At 47.1% G+C, this 21,699-nt stretch overlaps 1 protein-coding gene across 4 annotated transcripts in view; it reads left to right on the top strand.

Annotated features, from left to right (window-relative positions):
• The window catches only part of GTF2IRD1 (GTF2I repeat domain containing 1), a 561,920-nt gene that overhangs the window by 374,922 nt on the left and 165,299 nt on the right, over nucleotides 1-21,699 (top strand). The window lies entirely within an intron of this gene.

A 21,699-nucleotide genomic window follows, 5' to 3' on the forward strand; every position in this document is an offset into this window, starting at 1 on the left:
GCGGGGTGATCCCATAGATAGAGGCAATCAAGATGACCCTTCTTCTGAAGATCCTCTATCTAATGCAAACCATTCCCTTGCAGCTACCCCACCACGTTCTGGAGAAACTCCAACAGTTGATTGAAATTTAGATCTGGAATGGCAAGAGGGCCACATGGCTCAGAAATGTGCTTACCTGCCCATATCAGAGGGAGGTTTAGAGATTCCTCATTTAAGATGCTTCCATCCAAGCGGCACAGCTAACATATTTGGTGGAATGGAATAGGCCAAGCACAGAAAGGCATTGGTGCTTTATAGACCAAGCAATTGCTGGGCATACATACCTGGAATAAACCCTGGCTGCCCAAAAACACCATCCACCAGGGGTGTTTATCTCCCCAGTAGTGAGGGCTACAGTTAGGACATGGAAGAGGGTTAAAGTGGGCTAGAAACTCTACACACCTATCTCACCACTCACACCTATTATCAGTATCCCAGATTCCCCCCCTGCTATGCATGGTATGACATTCCTCCATTAACAAGAAGCCAACTGTAAAAGGGTTGGGGACCTATTTCGACCCACAGGGACTGCTAGACTTTCCACAAATTAAAACTGATTATCAAATACACAAAACTAAATACTGGACGACACATCATCTAATTCACCCTTTCACAAGCAGACGACTCATGCTGTTTGAGAAGTGGCTTCTTACCCGCTGTAACGATAAGGACCTCCTCTCCGACAGTTATGCCTTTCGTAATACCCTCATAAATCGTAACAAATCCCCTGCTGAACGGAGATGGGAACTAGAATGCAAGCACTCCACAGACGGAAAATGGTCAGACATTTTGTACTGGTCCTCCACCTCAGTGAGTAGCTCTCTTGTGAAGGAGACCCTACTCAAAATAACACACTATTGATGTTCCACACTAGCCAGGGCCCTCAAGTGGAAATGAGGAGGCGATGGTGGATGCTGGTGCAAATGTGGACAGCCAGGCACACTAACTCACCTACTATGGCATTGTCCCAAACTGCACCAATACTGGGCTGATGTATGTGGACATTGATACCATGTATGATACTGATATACCTCAATTCTCCAGTTATTTCCTGCTAGAGCTTCCCAATGCTTTGACTTATCCACTTTGCTCAGCAAGGGGGATGCCCTTTACACTAGCCCGATGTGCAGCCAAGCACGTCCTCCTGTCAACATGAGGCACAGAGGCAGTAACTCAAAAAGTGGATCAAGGCTGAAAAGAGGCCCTGCCACTAGGTAGGGAAGGAAGATATTTCCCTGTTCAGGAGGAAATGGGGGAATACACTCTCTCTGCTATCTCACTGCTACCGAAAAGTGGAGTATTCCCAGCCAAGGACATCTGAGGCACCTTCTCAAAAGCAAACACTTGGTGTTACAAAGAAAGGAAATAAATCTTTCCTTTAAATATGACCCTCATCCACACTACTAGTGGCATGCTTCATCATTGGGTCCACCCAGCTGCTAAAAGCCAGCGTGGGCTCAACTGTATTCCAGGGAACACTTTTGATATAAATCCAAACGGGGTGTTACTATGATTACTAGGATATTATGGACCTAAGACCCTCACTTAAGCCGTCGACATGTTTGAGCCCGTATCTGGGCTAAAAAGGCCCCGGGCTTTCATCAGGATGTCTGTGTTATAGTTGCCCCGACGTCAATGTGCTTTCAGTCAATTCGGACACATACAAAAGCATGAAGTTTAAAACTTGCATGCAAAGAGTATATTAACTCTCAGTCTTTAATCTCACGCAGGGCTGTGGTACCCACTTTGGGTTACCACTTTGAGTTACCACTGGGTCACCACTGAAGCTTCTCGAAGGACAGAGGAACGTGCCTCTGTAGTCACACAGTCATCAAGGGAAACGCACCAGTTATCACTCAAGCTTCTCGGGGGGGAGTGAAGCGTGCCCCTGTAGTCACACAGTCATCAAGGGAAACACGCCGCTTGTGCAGAGTTTAGTGGCTAGACAGTACCAACCTGCTTCAGGTGATCCACTGCTTCTTTCTGCTCATCCTTGTTATTCCAAGTATCATTATCCTCTGGACAGTCAGCTGATAGTTTCCTGGCAGTCTCCCACCCAGGGAGTTGAAGCACCTAGAGGCCTGGGGGAAAAAGACCTTCTCAGCAACGAATATGGCTCTTAAAACACTGAATGCAAATTTCCTCCTCTGTCGCTACAACCACAGTTTATGGGACATGGTCCAAACGATTGTGTCTCGTGTTCTGGAGGATATGAGGGCATACATCCAGGAAGTAATCCAGGATGGACAGAATTGCCTCCCCACATATCCTTGAGTCTGAGCTTAATACTGTAGACCCTGTGGCTGTGGGCATTTCGGTTTCCATTTGGCAGTATGCCTGGCCCCCCACGTCAAACTTCTCATCCAACGTTCGGGCCAACCTCATTGATCTCCTATTTGATGGTTGACACCTTTTTGGGGAAAAGGAAGACTTGGTGTCTGAAATGGCTCCAGACCAGCACGGTCATAGCCACAACAACAAAATCCACTCATTAGACAATACACAGAGGCAGAGGTAAGGGGAATGGATCCGCCCAGCCACTCTTCTCCTGCTCAGAGCCGGCTTTAGGGTGGTGCGACCGGTGCAGCTCCACTGGGTGCTGACCTGAAGAGGGGGGCACTGACCTCATAGGGTTGCGCTGTGCTTATAATTTAAAAGCATCTGATGCAGAGTTCCTTGTGCAACCAGCTTCCAGGCAGCAATAAACATGTAAAAATAACTCTTGTGATTAATGTTCTTGCTAGAGAGAGAGAGAGAGATCACAGTTTTGTCTAGTGGTAATTTTGACTCACCATAAAGCAGAGCAGAGGGTTAATATGCCTGCTGCAAAGAACTGACCTGCATTTTATGTGTATATTTGAGAGGATTTGTAAAGCTAGCCTTTTGCAGCGCTTTAAAATAAATTAAATGTATGTGAGGGAGGCACTGTGGAGATATGAGAGGCACTTTTGCTGGGCGGTAGTTTGGGAATCCAAGGAGGGAGTCATGGGGGTGAGGGGTGCCAACAAACAGATTGTCACACAGGGTGACACCAGCACTAAAGCACACCCTGCTCCTACTCCTCTCCCTCCTCTCCTACACCACCAAGCAAGCAGACCTAGTTTGCTTCCCCAATCCCACTGGAAGCCTGGGAGGAGGGTGGGTGTCCTGCAAGGCCATTACTTAAAACTAATGGGTCCTCCAAATTGCAGCGCACATAGAAAGAGGAAAAACAGGGAGAAATAAACATATTTCTCCTTGTTGCACCTCTTCTGGAGAGGCATATATTTGTGGTGCATTCCCAGGTTTACAAGTTGTAGTAAATTTGGAAATACATCAGTAAAATCCATGAATGTTGCATGGGAACACCCACACAACACACATGGAAACGCCTCCCTGGCACACAGTAATGTAACACAGCAATTTGCGCTGTGTTACATTACTCGAGATTTATGATGCCACACAGGGCCACGCAAGGTAACCTTGAGTGGCTCTGTAAATCTCACTTAAGGTTTGCGTCGCTCTTGCGCCGTGTTGCATGGTGCAAGAGCAACGCAAACCAGGACACAAATATGGCCCAGTGTTTTTGGTGGCTATCACTTCCGCCAAAGGGATGAGCAAGACACAAGCTGTTAGTTCCTGTCCCCCTTTTACCTCCTTTTGTCCCGACATTTTGTTGTTGACAGCTAGGGCTGCTTTCCCAACAAAGATGGTGACTCCCTTCCATCTAAATCAGTCCATCACCCACCTGAACCTTTTTTCTCCCCCACTCCATCTCACTACTACCTACACCTAGACCATACCAAGGACACACGGCTGAATGACCTGCTCTTCGAGGGCTACTTTGGTGCAAAGAAAGACAAAGCAGTGTAGAAAAGGCCCCTTTCAGGTGTATAATCCTCTGCATCAAGACCTGCTATGCTTTGGCCAAGATGGAACCTCCAGAAGGGATCATGACACATTCCATTGGGGCCAAAGTAATCATGTCTTCCCTTGCAAGAGAAGTAGCAATTGCATGGACATGGAGCGCAGCTGTGTGGGCATCTCTGCACACTTTCACTAAGCATTACTGCCTGGATTCTGAAATGTGAAGAGATGGTCACTTAGCCACAACTGTCTTGCAGGGTGCCTTTGTATAGTCATCCATCAACCGTTCTCCTCTGTAGACTATTGCTCTGTAATCTGTACTACAGGTGAGGAATTTTAATGTAGAAATATCCACCACAAGGAAATGTTAATTGTAGCAACAATCTTTCTGGTGGATACTCTGTCTACCTGCAGATTCCTAATTGATGCTCCCACCTTCCCATGTGATGGATAGTCATAAGGAAAGTTAATTAGATCCTGATTATGTTTTGGTACTGCACTACTCTTATCAGTCCATCCGCTTTTCTTGAAAGCTGAAAAAAATGGATAAAAACTGATGTTGTTGCTCCTGGGAGGATGCTATGTGACTTCTGTGATATTATTTGATGGCAGTTCTGGCATCAACATGAAGCTAGCGCCCTCTACCGGCAACGTGAGTGCTTTGAAGTTTCCAGGTCCAGTTTGACATCTGGAATATTTCTACAGGTTGAGGAATCTGCCGATAGAGTATCCACTAGAATGATCATTACTCCAGAATTGGAACTTTCATAGATTCACATGCTTGAATCCTTCCCGTCGTCGAGATGGGAGCCCCCGGTACATCAAAACAGCTATACATACAGGCTACTGCAAAGAAAAAAGGCCTAAGCCTTCACTTTATTAGCCTATCCTCATCATTATGAGCAAAAGGACCGAAACAAGGCCCAGCCAATCAGGCTTCCCCTCCCTCTAGAACCCTCCTGAGGGGAGCTCCCTTCCCTCAGATTTTCTACCGCACGTCGTGCTAGGGAGTCTCCATTGAGCTCTGCTCAGTCAACACTTCAGAGAAGTTCATTTTTGCAGTTTTTCTTCAGAAAAATGATTTTCTACAGCAAGTAAGGTGTCTTCTTCTTACATTGCTAAAGAGAACTCTGTTTTGGAAAGAATTCACCATGTCAGATAAAGAGAAGAAAAGCCTTTTCAGAGCATGTAAGACCTGTGGGAAAAAGAGGCTTCTCTCTGAGGACCCACACAGACACTGTATTTACTGCCTCTACCCTGACCATGTGGCCAAAGACTGCAAGGTCTGCAGGACCTTCTGTAACAAAACCCTCAAAGACAGGGAGGGTAGACTACTAATTTGGCTCCAGAAACTGAAGTCCAGATCTAACCCAGTATCTGGCTCTGACAGTGAGGAATCTACAACTTCCTCCAGAAAGCTACAGAAAAGAGGCAGATCTCCTCAACCTCACTTGGAAGATCTTCCTAGAAAGGCTCACAAGAAATAAAAAAGGCTGTCCTCTAAACCTGGAAGTCCTTCCAGTTCTCCTCACAGAAGTTCTGGTTCTTCTAAAAAGCACTCAAAAGAGAGACCTGTTTCCTCAGAGCGCAGTAAGAGAGCTTTTTCTGAGACTCTAAGTGGTGAAACAGGTTTTTAAGACACCATCAGGAAAATCGACGACACCGTCAACGACATCGTCGTCGAGAGCACCGTCGACGGCAGTGTCTAAAAGTGTCTGCACAGCATCGTTGTTGACGGCTACAATGGCTACAATCTCTACGGCGTTACCCTCTTCATCGCCGATCGTGTCGACGACGTTCATGGTTGCCTCGCCCATCGCCTCTCCTTCATCCATGTTACCGCCTGTGAGACCGTCGACGTTGATTCTACCGTCGTCGTTTTCCTCGTCGACAAGAATTTCTCCATTCATGTCTCCGTTGATGACTCCGTTGGCGCTGCCGTCGGCGATGCAGATACCGTCCACAATGCCGACGCTGATACAGTCGACGATGCCGTCGGTGATGCCAACGAGTGTACCGTCTACGTCCCCGTCGACGTTGGCGATGCCGTCGACGAGGGTTACGGCACACAAGAAGTCTTCTTTCCTTTCACCGTTGGCAACATCTCCAGGTAGAGTTTCAGCGTTGGTACCTATGCATCTGCTAGAGCAAGAGTACTCAGATGATGAGGGACCTTTCGGGGTTGCTCATAGCCCATCAGAACTGCACGTCAAGTGCCAGGATCGAAAGGAGGACACCCAGCATGATCCTCAATCTTACTACCCGCAACCCCACCAGTATCCTTATCAGGAGCAGATCAATCATAGCTGATCTACAACTTATGTTGGACGACTATAGAAGGCGGTTTCCACCAGCTGTCTTGGAATTTCAGCAACCTGTTGCATCCTGTATGCCTTCTACCCCTGTCCACCCAGGAATCCAAACATCCCAGGGACTGCCACAAACACCGATTTCCATTCCTGTGCAGGATTTGTCCTCCTCTGAGGATGATGATGATAGAGAGGAAGGAGAATTGCCGGACGCAGTAACTGAATGGGATGACTATCAAATTCCCACTCCGTCCTCTCCCTCTCCGGTTTCTGTAGATTCCCATCCGGGTGACATCAGTGGTTTCCACAACCTGCTGGAAAGAGCAGCTAAAAGGTTTGAGTTGCCCATGCCCACAAAACAGATGGACTGTTTTTTGTATGATTTTAAGGAGCCTTTTCAAAAGAGCATTAAATCTATGCCGATTGTGGACTATATCTGGAATGAGGGCATTAAAGTTATGAAGAACCCAGCCACGGTCACCCCAGTTCTACCTCGCCTTGATAAGAAATATAAGGCGCCTGAAGATTCTCCGGCCTGCCTCACGGGCCATCCCAGACCCGACTCAGTAATTGCTCAGGCGGCTCAACGCAGATCAAGGAACCCTTCAGCACCAATCTCTGCCCCACCCGACAAAGAGGGTAGGAGATTAGACAGTATAGGAAAACGTTTTTCATTAATGGCTTTGCTTATTATACGAGCTTCTAACTCTCTGGCTATCTTAGGCAGATACGATATGCAGATATGGACTGGCATTGCGCCCTATTTGGATCAACTGCCTGAAAACTCTAAATCAGAAGCAAAGAAAGTCTTGCAGGAAGGGGAGAGATCTTCAGCAGAAATTATAGACTGCGCTATGGACATCGCTACTACGGCTTTCCATCAGATGGCAGGTTCTTCTGTTCTCAGAAGGCAAGGTTGGCTCCGAGCGACTTCATTTAGACCCGAGGTCCAAAATAAGATCCTTGACCTTCCCTTTGATGGTGAAGCCCTTTTTGGGAAGCACATTGATGATGCGCTTCAGTCAATTAAGACTGACACAGACACAGCCAGGTCCCTGGGTACCCTGCAGTTTAAAAGGCAGCCTTTCCGAGGAGCTCAAGGCTGTGGCTACTCATTGTACAGACCAGGGTTTCAGCAGTATAGATATCCTTCAGTCTCTGCGGCATCCCATTCCTTTCGTTCTCAATTCCAACAGAGAATGCCTCAACAGGCGACTTATTTGAGAGTTTCCCAGACAGGAAAGGCTGGAAGACAACCAAAAGAGGCAGGCCATAGACAATGACTTGCTATTGTCTCCGGCTACAAACCCTCACTTGTGTTCAAAACTAGGGGGAAGGATTTCCCTCTACTTCCACAATTGGCAGAAGATAACATCAGACCAATGGGTCCTAAATCTCATACAGTTTGGCCATACCCTGGAGTTCTTGCACTACCCCCCTACGAAGCCTCCCCTTCCTCAAAAGGTGAAGCACTTGCATCTGCTCAGGCAGGAGGTCAACTACATGCTTCTCAAGGGAGCTATAGAAAAGGTTCCACATCGGGAGAGAGGAAAGGGTTATTACTCCTGATTCTTCTTAGTCCAAAAGAAACAAAAAAGTTGGCACCCAATTTTAGACCTCAGGGATCTCAACATTTATCTCAAGAAACAATCATTTGTTATGATCACCTTATCAGACATCCTGTCCCTTCTAAGTTCGGGGGATTTCATGGCCACCCTCGATTTACAGGACGCATATTTTCATATCCCTATTCATCCCTCCTACAGAAGATACCTCAGATTTGCAGTAGCCGGAGACCATTACCAGTTCAAAGTCTTGCCCTTCGGCCTGAAGTCGACTCCCAGGATCTTCACCAAGTGCTTGGCTCCAGTGGCAGCTTTTCTCAGGAGACAAAACCATCAAGTCTTCCCGTATCTGGACGATTGGCTGGTCAAATCCAGATCTCAGGCGCAGAAGTCTACGAGAGCTTGTATCGAGCTGTTCACGAGCCTTGGCCTAATGGTCAATCGCGAAAAATCAGCTTTCCAGCCCCTAAGGAGAACAGCTTTTCTAGGGGCAGTACTGGACACTTCCACCAACAAGGCAGCCCCTACAGAGGACAGACGGAGAAAGCTCATCTCCCTCGTGAAGCATTTACAAAAAAGAAAGTACGTTTCAGTTCACCTATTCAAGTCCCTGTTAGGGATTATGTCCTCCTGCATTCCTCTGGTGCCTTTCTGTCGTCTAAGAATGAGACCCCTCTAGGAGCAATTAGATCTTCAATGGGCACAAGCCCTGGGGTCTTTCGACAATATCATCAGGATTACCAAGCCCATGATGCTCTCTCTAGCTTAGTGGACTCAGGAGTCTCACTTAGCGAAGGGACTTTCTTTTCTCCCTCAACAAGTACCTTGGGTGATAACTACAGATGCTTCTCTCGAAGGATGGGGTGCTTTCCTCCAACACCTACAAGTAAGAGGCAAATGGGAGCCGCATCAGAAAGTCTTTCACATCAATTACCTTGAATTGAAAGCTGATCGTCTAGCGCTGTGCGCTTTTCTCCCGAAAATAAGAGGTTCCACGGTTCTCATCCGGACGGACAACACAACGACAATGCATTACATAAGCAAGCAGGGAGGAACCAGGTCTCTACTCTTATCGAGAGAATCTCAGCGCATTTGGGAATGGTCTATCAGCCACACAATAAGCCTTCGAGCTGAACATGTCCCAGGTATACAGAACATCATTGCGGATTCCCTGAGCAGATTACGGTCGTCTAGCCACGAGTGGGAATTGGACCAGTAAGTCTTGGATCAGGTAACCGAACATGGATCTCTTTGCCACCCCGCAGAATGCGAAATGCCATTTCTTCGCAAGTCGGGATCCACATCGGGGCTCTTGGGGGAATGCGTTTTCCATGGCATGTTCAGGAATTTATGCCTACACTTTTCCTCCCATTCTCCTGATTCCAAGGGTTCTGGTGAAGATCAAGATTGAACGCTGCAAGTTCCTTCTGATTGCTCCAGCATGGCATCGTCAGTTTTGGTATACAGAACTCCTTCACCTCTCGCAGAGCCGCAGCATCGCTCTACCAGTTATACCCTCCCTACTTACGATGAACGAGGGCCAAGTTCTCCACCCGGATCCGGCTTCACTTCACTTGACAGCCTGGCTCCTGAACACCATGAGTTTGCGCATCTAGATTTGCCATCGGATTGCAGGGCCATTCTTGCCAGAGCTGTAGCTGAGAGTACCAACAAATTTTGTCGTCTGAAGTGAAAGAGATTCTGCTCTTGGTGTGCTTGGTTCCAGGTGCACCCTTTTTCGTCATCACCGCAGCAGATTTTACCTTATCTTCTGCTCCTAGCCAGATTGGGTTTGGCGATTTCTTAGATTAAAGTTTACATGGCAGCAATTTCCAGTTATAGACATACGGAGAACGAGCCTCCCTTGTGGTCGGCGAGAGTCATAAAACTGTTTCTTAAGAGTCTGTTTAGGTCCTTCCCTCCGGTACGGACTCCACCTCCTTCATGGCACCTTAACTTGGTCTTGTCTCAATTAATGAAACCACAGTTTGAGCCAACCCACAAGCCAGATATAAAGTTCCTATCCTGGAAAGTCTCTCTTCTGCTCGCTCTCACCTCAGCTAGAAGAGTAAGTGAAATACAGGCATTCACGATCCAGGATCCTTTCTTACAATTCAAAAACGATAAAGTAATTTTGCGAACAAATCCAAAATTCATGCCTAAGTTGCCATCCGATTTTCATATAAATCAACCAGTGATACTGAAAACATACTTTCCTAATCCATCGACGCCAGCTCTACACTCTTTGGATGTTCAGAGGTGCCTGAAGTTTTACCTGGACAGAACTAAACAGTTTAGACAATCTAACCAGCTTTTTGTGGCTTTCAGTGCTCCACATAAGGGGCAAGCTTTATCTAAACAAGGAATTGCGAGGTGGATAGCCTCTGCCATTAACTATTGTCATACAACGGCAGGAAAACCTTTGCAGAATCCAACACGGGCACATTCTACAAGAAAAATGGCTGCATCCATGGCACTTTTTGCTGGAGTGCCCATTCAGGACATCTGCAGAGTAGCCACATGGAAGTCTGTGCATACTTTCACAAGACATAACTGTTTGGCGGAAACTCAGCAAGGACATATGGTGGTAGGACAAGCGGTGTTGCAACATCTTTTCCAGTAGCAGTGAGCTATTGTAAGTTCTTTATTCCTTTTCCCACCAGCCCAGTCTAATTTGCGCACATTGCATAAGTTTGTTTTTTCATCCTTTACGGCTATCATATTCATAGTTTTGTCTGTTTTAACGTACTGCAAGATTTTGCTGATATATGGATGTTCCAAGGTATATAGTTTTATATATATATGTTTGTATGGGTTTGTATATAGGTGCATTCCTGTGTGCATGAATCAATAACTATATGTATGGTTTAATGTTATACAATGTGCTTCATTACTGCTTGCTATTCTGAGTCAAGCATGTGAATCTATGAAAGTTCCAATACTGGAGCAAGAAAATAAGTTACTCACCTGTAACTGTAGTTCTCCAGTATTGGAATCTCTCATAGATTCACATGCGACCCTCCCTCCTCCCCTGGGAAGCAGACCTTCTCCTGTCTTCTTCAGATACTCTTATACTCGTGCTTGAGAAAATAAGAGGAAAGGGAGCTCCTTTCAGGAGGGTTCTAGAGGGAGGGGAAACCTGATTGGCTGGGCCTTGTTTCGGTCCTTTTGCCCATAAGGATGAGGATAGGCTACTAAAGTGAAGGTTTAGGCCTTTTTTCTTTGCAGTAGCCTGTATGTATAGCTGTTTTGATGTACCGGGGGCTCCCATCTCAACGACGGGGAAGGATTCAAGCATGTGAATCAATGAAAGATTCCAATACTGGAGAACTACAGTTACAGGTAAGTAACTTATTTTCTTACAGCAGGTAAGTAACTTTTTCTTCTGGAAGAAACACTTACATTTTCTTTAGAAGAAAGAGCTGGCACCTGGTTAACTTTTTTTTTTTTTTGGCTATGTATTCCTTGAGGGTGAGGTTGATGTCCATAGTGAATCCAAGTGGCACGCCATTATGGTAAAGTTGGGGTTCATAGCTGTCAAGGTTGATATCATTGAGCAAGGTTCGTACTATTTCTTATTTTTGTTGCTGGGCAAAATACTGGACTCCCCAGGATTGGATCTTTCATAGATTCACATGCTTGAATCATCCCCGTCGTCGAGGTGGGAGCCTCACGGTAACTTCAAATATATATAGAAGTAAGTGTAACACACTAGGCCCTAATGGCCCAAATAGGCACTGTTAATAGCCTATTCATCTTCTTTTATAAAAGAAGAACCAAACTTGAGTTGCAGCCAATCAGGCGTCAGCACCCTCCCAACAGAAGCTGCTTCCCTCTGGCTTTCTACCGCACGTCGTGTGCAGGGAGTCTCTCAGAGAACCCAGCTTTCCAGTGGACAGGATGTCCCAGCAAACTAAAAAAGGACTTTTCAGAGACTGTGGCAGTTGGGGGAGGAAAAGGCTTCATATTGATGACCCCCACAAGAAATGCATCTAATGCCTGCATCCAGGCCATAAGGTGAGGGACTGTAAGATTTGTCGCACCTTCAGTCATAAAACCCTGAAAGATCGAGAGGGTAGACTTTTGTTGTGGCTCCAAAAGCAGAAGGCCATGGAGAATCCTTTTTCTGGTGAGAGTGAAGCCTCATCACACACTACTCACTCCCGAAAAAGGCCTGGAGGTGAGGAAAAACTGCCTACAGAGCCTCAAAGAAAGGTTGCTAAGAAATATAAATACCTCTCTTTAGAAAAGCAAAAACGCCAGGAGAGTGCTGCCTCAGGATCAGAGACCCACTTAAAACCCTCAAAAAAGGTTCATTCAGAGCCTACCACACCATTGGGAAAAAAGGTACCCCCACAAAGTGCCTCTCTGTCTCTATCACCGGGGAAAGAGCCAGGAAGATTATCCTCAGATTCGACCAGAAAAGGCCCATCGACAACGATACTGTTGACGACCGTGTCAACAGCCACTGCGACGACTATGATGACGACGTTTATCACGGCATTGTCCCCGATGATTATTACATTGTCGCCACTTTCATCGGTGATGATCATCACTGCAAAAATATACAGGAAGGCATCATCGACGAAGATGTGGACGAGAGAGGGGTCGGAAGCCTCGTTATTGCATCCATCGATGGTGGCACTCCCGTCGACGAAACAACCATTGACTAGGGCGAAGAAAGAACCATAGACCAGAATACCGTTGATGACAATACCGGTGACGAGGGATCCGTCGACAACAGTGGCGACGGAGAAACTGTCGACAAGGGAAGAACCGTCGGCAAGGAAAAGTCAGCCAACGACGACATCGTCGGCGGGAGAACTGTCGACGAGGGAAACAGCAGTTTCGTCAGCGCAGCCGTCAGCGATGAACATAGCAGGGGGAACACCATCTTCAATGGATCTCAGGCTTCAGAGTCACCAAGATTCCTTCCTCTTTCTTTCATTACGGTGGGAGGGAAGACATTTCCAATTCTCCTGATGCATACCTCCCCAAGCAAAGTGTTGCTGTATCCTCCTCAGCATCTATTGGATGATGAGGTCTATTCTCAGGATGATGGAATGGTTGGTGCAGCCAGTAGTCCATCACAGATTCATGTAAAATGCCAAGACCTAGATGATGATGATGATAGACAAGATCAGGACACCTGTTCGTCAGCCAGGGTCCAACCGGATCCTTCATACTCCACGTTTGAGATGGAGGCTTCTATTCCTATGCCTAGATCTGTAGTGTCAGATATTGCAGGATTACTATAGAAGATTTCTGCCATCACTACGGGCGACTCCGTCCAGGCCATACAATCTGCAGATGGATCTGCACATCCCAGTCCCTAGTCATCTGGGGACACCGCACAGAAACATCCCGTTTGTTCAACCACCGCAGGATGATCATCACTCCACAGACGAAGAGAGAGAAGAAGGTGAGATACCGGAAACAACTCCTAGTGTGTGGGATGAATACCTCATCCCTACACCGTTGCCACCGCCAGCAGGACCAGTGGATTCACCCCCGGAGGACATAGGGGGCTTCCATAATTTGATGGAAAGAGCTGCCAAAAGATTTGAGCTACCCATTCTTTACCGGGAAACTGATTGTTTCTTATATGACTTTAAAGAGCCATCAAAGAAGTCGGTTAGGGCTATTCCTATAGTGGATTTTCTATGGCAGGAGGGATTGAAGGCGATTAAAAATCCAGCTACCATACCTTCCCTGATGCCGCGGTTGGAAAAGAAATATAAAGCCCCGGAAGATACTCCAGCCTGCTTAGTAACCCAGCCAAAGCCGGATTCTGTCATATCTCAAGCGGCACAGCATCGCTCGAAAAATCCTTCAACGCCGATAATATCACCAGATGGCCAGACAGAGAGGGGCAGCATTTGGACAACATCGGAAAGAGGTTCTCCTCGGTGGCAGTGATTACAGGAAAGGCTGCTAACTCGTTGGCCATTCTGGGCAGGTATGACCGCCAAATGTGGGCAGACATGTCCTCTTACATAGACCATATGCCAAACTGGAGGCAAAGAAAGTGTTACAGGAGGGAGAGCGGATCGCAGCCGAAGTCATTGATTGTGCAATTGACATTTCACTGACAGGTTTCAGGCAGCTAGCAGGGGCAGCGGTCTTGCGTAGGCAGGGGTGGCTGAAGTCTACTTCCTTTCGCCCAGAAGTTTAGAGTAGAATTCTGGGCATTGCGTATGATGGGGAAAGCCTCTTCGGTAAGCATGTGGATGACATGCTACAGTCCATAAAGACAGATATGGCGAAATCCCTTGGTACGTTGCAGTACAAAAAAACAGCCATTTCGAGGGGCGAGAGGCAGAGGAAGTTACTCCTTTCGTGGTGGTTTCCAGTACTATAGACCACAGTACCAGTCATCTCCAGCAGGACTCCGACTGCAGTACGGACAGCATCAGCAGCAATATCGGTTGCCACCTACAGCTGCTTATAGACATCCCGCAAAGGGAAGATCTGTTGCCCGTGGTAGAGATACGGGTAGAAACAATGACCGGGCATCCATACCAGCTACCAACACTACCCAGGTGTCGAAGATTGGGGGTCGCATCACTCATCACTTCCTTCAGTGGTCAAGCATAACATCAGACAAGTGGGTGCTAGATATAGTAGCGAAGGGGCATACTCTGGAATTCATATAGAAACCACCAGATACCCCTCCATCAGGACCGCCACCTCCATGATTGAAACACCTCCTCAAAGAAATGTATGTGATGTTGCACAAAGGGGCAATAGAACTTGTTCCAACTCTTCACAGGAACTATGGATTCTAGTCACACTTTTTTCTAATAAAGAAACCTTCAGGGGATTGGCGCCCCATCCTAGATTTAAGATCCTTAAACAAGTTCCTGAAGAAGCAGTCGTTTCGTATGGTAACGCTACAAGACATCCTATGCCTCTTGAATACAGGAGATCACATGACATCTCTAGACCTCCAGGATGCGTACTTCCACATCCCAATACATCGAAACCATCGGAAATTTCTCAGGTTCAGGGTAGCTGGTATGCATCTGCAGTATCGTGTCCTCCCATTCGGATTAAAGTCGGCCCCCAGATTTTTTACAAAAGTGTTAGCTCCAGTAGCAGCTCACCTATGCCAGTTGGGCATGCAAGTTTTCCCTTATCTGGATGACTGGCTCATCAAGGCATCCTCAAGAGCTCAGGTGGTAGACCACACAACCGATTGCCTCCGGTTGTACGAGGATCTCGGTCTTACCATCAATTATCACTAGTGACATGTTCATCCTACACAGAAACTGAATTTGTTGGGGGCAATTCTGGATACTATCCGAAGCAAAGCATTCCCATCTCAAGAGAGAAAACAAAAGCTATCCAGATTGGCTCGCAAGCTATCGACAAAAAAGTTTGTTTCAGTTTGAACTTACAAATCATTAATGGGAATGATCTCGTCATGTATTCCGCTGATCCCAAATTGGCGGCTACGTATGCGGCCTCTACAGGAGCAACTGAACGCTCAATGGCTTCAGGTGCAGGGCTCCTTCGAGGATCAAATTCCCATCACATCATCAATGCGAGCTGCCATGTCTTGGTGGGCGAAGCCGCCCAACTTGTCCAGGGGTCTTACCTTTCTTCCACAAGTACCTCAATACATAGTAACGACAAATGCATCCCTCAAGGGATGGGGTGCCCACCTTTAGGATCTGGGAATACGTGGATCTTGGACTTAAAAGGACAAACAGCCCTTTGATGAGGTTTGGGATCTCTTGCCTCAGTGTAAAGGATTCCATCTTCCCAATAGACCCTGTGTGTTCCACTGACATTTCCTTTTTCTTGATCAGCTGCTTGTTGTCTTAGGCCTTCAAGAGAGGGACAAGTTTCTTGCCCCTTACACAGCTGTTCCCTTGAGGGTCCCCCTGGGCCTTAGAGCTCAACCTGATAAGGTTCCAGCTCCATGGAATCAGTTCCCTCAGGGGATAGAACATCTTCCTGGGAAGGGAGGTCCTGTTTCTTGTGCTGTGTTGAAGCTGGTTCCCTAGTCTTCTTTCCTTTTCTCTTGGAAGGATGGGCCATTATTCCAGACTCCAACACTTCTTTTTCCCCCTGAGCCCTGCACTGTGCCCTTGTCTTGACACACACCAGTTCAGGGATAACCAGCATGGCTGCATGGGTTTTGAGTTCTACCTCAGCCCATGCTGAGGACTCCAGATCATTTCCAAGCAGACATTCTACTGGCATAGCAGAAGAGACTACCACCTGTTTCAGGCCAGTGACCCCGCCCCACCTAAAGTTACCATTGCCATGTGATGGCCTTTAGTCTGATTGTCAGCATTGGTGACTGGATATGTCTGCCCAGCCAGGTATTGTCCTGGGGAAACCAGTTTGTCTGTCACCATAGTGACACTGGCACCTGTATCCCTCAGGGCTTCTACTCTAGTCCCATTAATTAAGAGCTGCTACCTGTATTTTTGCATGTTAGGCGGCCAGGCAGCAAGTGTGGCTAGGTCCACCCCACCCTCTGAGACTAATGTAGCTTCATTGTGAACCCTGATTTGCTCTGGGCACACTGTTGATCCACCTGGAAACTGGCTATTCCAGTGCTAACTGGAGTAGTAGCTGTGGAATGTTTCTTGGGACAGGCCTTGTCTCCAGCTTGGTGTCCATGCTGAGTACAGATGTGACACCAGGCCTTTTTGGGATCAAAGTTTTTACTCTTAAACCCAAATGAGGATTGTGAAGAGGCTTTGGACCCACCCTCCTGAGCAGGTTTTTGGGGCCCTGTAGAAGACTCTTTACTTTTTCCCTTGGATGTCTCAACACTCTTCCCCTGGGGAGGCTTTGTGACCCCTTTCTTTTGGTCACCCCCTGTGTAAGTCTTGGTCACCCTAGGCTTGACCCAATGGTCTGCCTCTTTCCCAATTCTTGGGGAGAAATTGGACCTAGGTCTACCAGATGCTGATGCAGTTTATCATTAAAACAATTACTTAAAAGTTGTTCTTTCATAAACAAGTTATACAGCCCATCATAATCATTTACACCACTGCCAGTTATCCAACCATCTAGTGTTTTGACTGAGAAGTCAACAAAATCAACCCAGGTCTGGCTCGAGGATTTTTGAGCCCCCCTGTACCTAATCCTGTACTCCTCAGTTGAGAATCCAAAGCCCTCATGAGGTCATAGGATTCTGCATCTTTCCCAGAGAGTGTGAGGAGTCTATCTCAGTGAACATTTCCCAAAGGAGAGCCCCCCCAATGAGATTTGTTTACTTTTCTGGTTGCACAAGCCCTCTCAAAAGCTGTGAACCAATTGGTGATATCACCACCATCTTCCTATTTTGTTACAATCCCTTTGGGGATTTTTAGCATGTCAGTATTCTCTCTGACCCTATTTATGTTGTTGCCACCATTGATGGGAGATAAATCCATCTATTGTCTTTCACTTTCTATGGCTAGGAGCTGTCTCTCCAAAGCCAGTCGTTTGGCCATCCTGGCTAACAGGAGGTCATCTTCATTGAGGCTGCCCTCACTGCTTACAGACTTATTGGTCTCCCCTGTGGAAGAACCAGTATCTCTGACTATCACTTGTGGAGTCAGGGTTTGAAGGATGCTGGGCTCCCTAACTAGGACAGGAGGGAGGGAATCACCCTCCTGTTCTCTAATTTCTTCCTCTGTAGGGTTATCCTCAGAGGGATGGTCTTTTGAAAACTCTGCCAAAAGCTCCTAGAGCTTAACTTTGGTAGGGTTAGACCCAGTTTTTATATTTTTTAGCTCACAGAGAGTCCTTAGCTCTGACATCCCTAGATGCAGGTAAGGGGTGAGGTTGAGTTCCACCTCCATCTCACCTGTGCTAGACATTATTTCTCAAAAGTTAGGATAACTTTTTAAGACTCTAAAAACTATTTCTAGAACTTAAATCCAAACTTTTACAAACTTTTAAACTCTAAAAGAAACGCTAACAGGGACTTACACACCCAGGAATTTTAAAAATTTAGAAAAATAGCTCAAATTTCAAAAGTCAGTTTCTAATGACAATTTGTGGAATGTAGTCGTGTGATCAGGTATTGGCTGAGTAGTCCAGCAAATGCAGTCTTAGACCCCACCACTGATCCACCAATGTAGGAAGTTGGCTCTGTATATACTATCTCAAAGTGAGAGATAGTGTGCACAGAGTCCAAAGGTTCCCCTTAGAGGTCAGATAGTGGCAAAATTAGATAATTCTAATGCTCTTTTTTGTGGTAGTGTGGTCTAGCAGTAGGCTTATCAGAGGGTAGTATTAAGCATTTGTTGTCCACAAACAGGCAAAAAATGAGGAACACACACTCAAAGACTTAACTCCAGGCCAATAGTTTTTATATAGAAAAATATATTTTCTTAATTTATTTTTAGAACCACAAGTTCCAGATTTTAAGTAAATACATGAAATGCAAGGTACTCCACACAGGTAAGTCAGGAACTTTGAATTAGAGCAATAACATATACAGGTTTTGTTAAAATGGCAAGGAGCTATATTGAAAGTAGACAGTGCAAAAATCAACAGTTCCTGGGGGAGGTGAGTATTGGTTAGATTGTGAGGTAAGTAAGACACTTACAAGTCTCAGTTCCTGGGCATAGGCAGCCCACCGTTGGGGGTTCAGGGCAACCCCAAAGTTACCACACCAGCAGCTCAGGGCCCGTCAGGTGCAGAGGTCAAAGTGGTGCCCAAAACACATAGGCGCCTATGAGGACAGGGGTCCTCCGGTTCTGGTATGCCAGCAGGTAAGTACCCGCGTCCTCTGGGGGCAGACCAGGGGGGTTTGGTAGAGCACCTGGGGGACACACAAGTAGGCACACAAAACACACCATCAGCGGCACAGGGGCGGCCGGGTGCAGTGTGCAAAGCAGGCGTCCGGTTTTGTATAGGAAACAATGGAGGGACCCCGGAGTCACTCTAGCGGTGCAGACGGGGCACAGGGGGGCTTCTCGGGCCAGCCACCACCTGGGATAGGCAGAGGGTCACCTGGGGTTCACTCCTGCACTGAAGTTTGGTTCCTTCTGGTCCTGGGGGCTGCGGGTGCAGTGCTTGGTCCAGGCGTCAGGTCCCTTGTTACAGGCAGTCGCGATCAGGGGGAGCCTCTGGATTCTCTCTGCAGGCATCGCTGTGGTGGTCTAGGGGGGTCGTCTCGGGCTACTCACGGGGACGCAGTCCTCCCTGTGATGTTGGTTCTCTGGATCTTGAGTCGGGTGCAGTGTGTGTAGTCTCACGCTTCCGGCGGGAAGAGTGAAATTCTTTAAAGTTGCAAAGTTGTTGTTGAAATTGAGCAGAGCCACTGCACACTGGAGTTTCTTGGTCCTTTGATCCAGGGCAGTCCTCTGAGGCTTCAGAGGTCGCTGGTCCCTGTCGGATGCGTCGCTGGTTGCAGGTTTTCGAGTCAGGAGACAGGCTGGTAGGGCTGGGGCCAAAGCAGTTGTTGTCTTCCGTCTTCTCTGCAGCCTTGTAGGTCAGCAGTCCTTCTTCTTTCTTCAGGTTGCATGAATCTGATTTCCTGGGTGCCCCTAAATACTAAATGTAGGGGTGTGTTTAGGTCTGGGGGTGCAGTAGCCAATGGCTACTGTCCTGGAGGGTGGCTACACCCTCATTGTGCCTTCTCCCTGAGGGGAGAGGGGCACATCCCTAATCCATAAACTAAGATGGAGGATTTCTAAAGGCAGGGGTCACCTCAGCTCAGGGCAACTTAGGGGCTGTCATGACTGGTGGGTGACTCCTCCTTATTTTCCTAATTATCTCCTCCAGCCTTGCGGCCAAAAGTGGGGGCAGTGGCCTGAGGGGCGGGCATCACGACTAGCTGGGATGCCCTGGGGCACTGTAACAAAGGGGATGAGCCTTTGAGGCTCACCGTCAGTGTTACAGTTCCTGCAGGGGGAGGTGTGAAGCACCTCCACACAGTACAGGCTTTGTTCCTGGCCACAGAGTGACAAAGGCACTCTCCCCATGTGGCCAGCAACTCGTCTGGTTGTGGCAGGCTGGCAGAAACTGGTCAGCCTAACACTAGAAGTCGGATTGGTATTCAGGGGGCATCTCTAAGATGCCCTCTGGGTGCATTTTACAATAAATTCCACACTGGCATCAGTGTGGATTTATTGTGCTGAGACGTTTGATACCAAACTTCCCAGATTTCAGTGTAGCCATTATGGAACTGTGGAGTTTGTGTTTGACAAACTCCCAGACCATATACTCTTATGGCTACCGTGCACTTACAATGTCTAAGGTTTTACATAGACACTGTAGGGGCAAAGTGCTCATGCACATATGCCCTCACCTGTGGTATAGTGCACCCTGCCTTAGGGCTGTAAGGCTTGCTAGAGGGGTGACTTACCTGTGCCACAGGCAGTGTGAGGTTGGCATGGCACCCTGAGGGGAGTGCCATGATGACTTAGTCATTTTCTCCACCCCCCCCCCAGCACACACAAGCTGTGAGGCAGTGTGCATGTGCTGAGTGAGTGAGGGGTCACCAGGGTGGCATAAGACATGCTGCAGCCCTTCAAGACCTTCCTGGGCATCAGGGCCCTTGGTACCAGGGTACCAGTTACAAGGGACTTATCTGAGTGTCAGGGCTGTGCCAATTGTGGAAGCAAACGTACATTTTAGGAAAAGAACACTGGTGCTGGGGCCTGGTTAGCAGGGTCCCAGCACACTTTCAATCATAATTTAGCATCAGCAAAGGCAAAAAGTCAGAGGGTAACCACTACGACTGCCTGGACGCTTGGATGTCTATCCTGCTTATTTGTCTGTCTGCAACATGGCATAAAAGCACACTTTCATGAAGCACTACTACCTTGACAACCAGGTCCAAAGGGAAGGGTGTTTTGACTGTTTGGTCTGAGTTATTCCACAGACCAAACACCAAGGGAGGGTTTGCTTTGGTATCTATTCTAAAGGTGAGGAATCTGTGGTTAGAAGTATCCATCAGAAGAACAAATTGCTTTCCTTCAGTAATGCTCCATCTCCCTGTTATGTGGAATAGACTCTTTTCCATCTAAAAAGAAACCCAAATTAGAGATTTACACACTGGCATTGCCGATTAGTTTTTTTAGCTCTGAGGATGCAGACAGTGTCCAGAAAGAAGATGTCGTCCCTGTGCTGGGGTGGTGCTTGTATGCAGCTCCAGTTGTCACTTCTGGGTGGAGCTGGGTTGTCACACAGCTGCATGGTGCCACCTACTAGCATGCAGGGGCTATGCTCAAAAATGTTTAGGATCCAGTCTGGTGTCTGGGAATATGATAAAGGTGAGGAATCTGCAGTTAGATAGAGAACCCACCAAAAAACAGCAATGCCAAGGTAAGTCATTTGATCTACATGTAAAATGTGGTGCGGTGAAGCAAGGGCATGAAGTTATTATTATACCTCTCAAACTGTTGTAACAATTGTTTACGAATTAACTCCATGCACCAACTGCACTCAACACAGTTGATTCCTAGCATAACCATTAATGTCACCTATATTTACTTGATTATGTGACATTCTCTGATTTTCTAATTCAATGAAGAAATACCAAAAAAGCATCCTCCCCCACTTTACGTTACCTGCCTTCCACTTATTGGAAGGCATTCAAGTGGGTTGCCTAGCTTGCTTGCACCCAAAATGGGGTTACAGACTGGACACATATTACTCCTTATATAGGAGTTTGCACATGTGCATGGCAGCAGGAAAAACATTGCCACCCATCACTGATGCAGTGTGCACTGTTGTGTTTTGCGCACCCATGATTGGGTGAATGCATGCAGAGTTTGCACATATCCCCCATTCTAAGGTGTACAACTTGGAATATAGTATAAATTGCACAGATTCTAATTACTTGGTAACAGTAATTGACAGGTGCCCATTTTGCACCTGTGATTTGAGTGGGCCCTAATCTTGTCTTCAGTTCGTATATATTTATCCCTCTGTTATTTAAATTTTGTGTTGTGCATCGGTATGTTGCTAGCAAGCAC

The sequence above is a fragment of the Pleurodeles waltl genome, chromosome 3_2 (genome assembly GCF_031143425.1).
Source record: "Pleurodeles waltl isolate 20211129_DDA chromosome 3_2, aPleWal1.hap1.20221129, whole genome shotgun sequence".
Lineage (NCBI taxonomy): Eukaryota > Metazoa > Chordata > Amphibia > Caudata > Salamandridae > Pleurodeles > Pleurodeles waltl.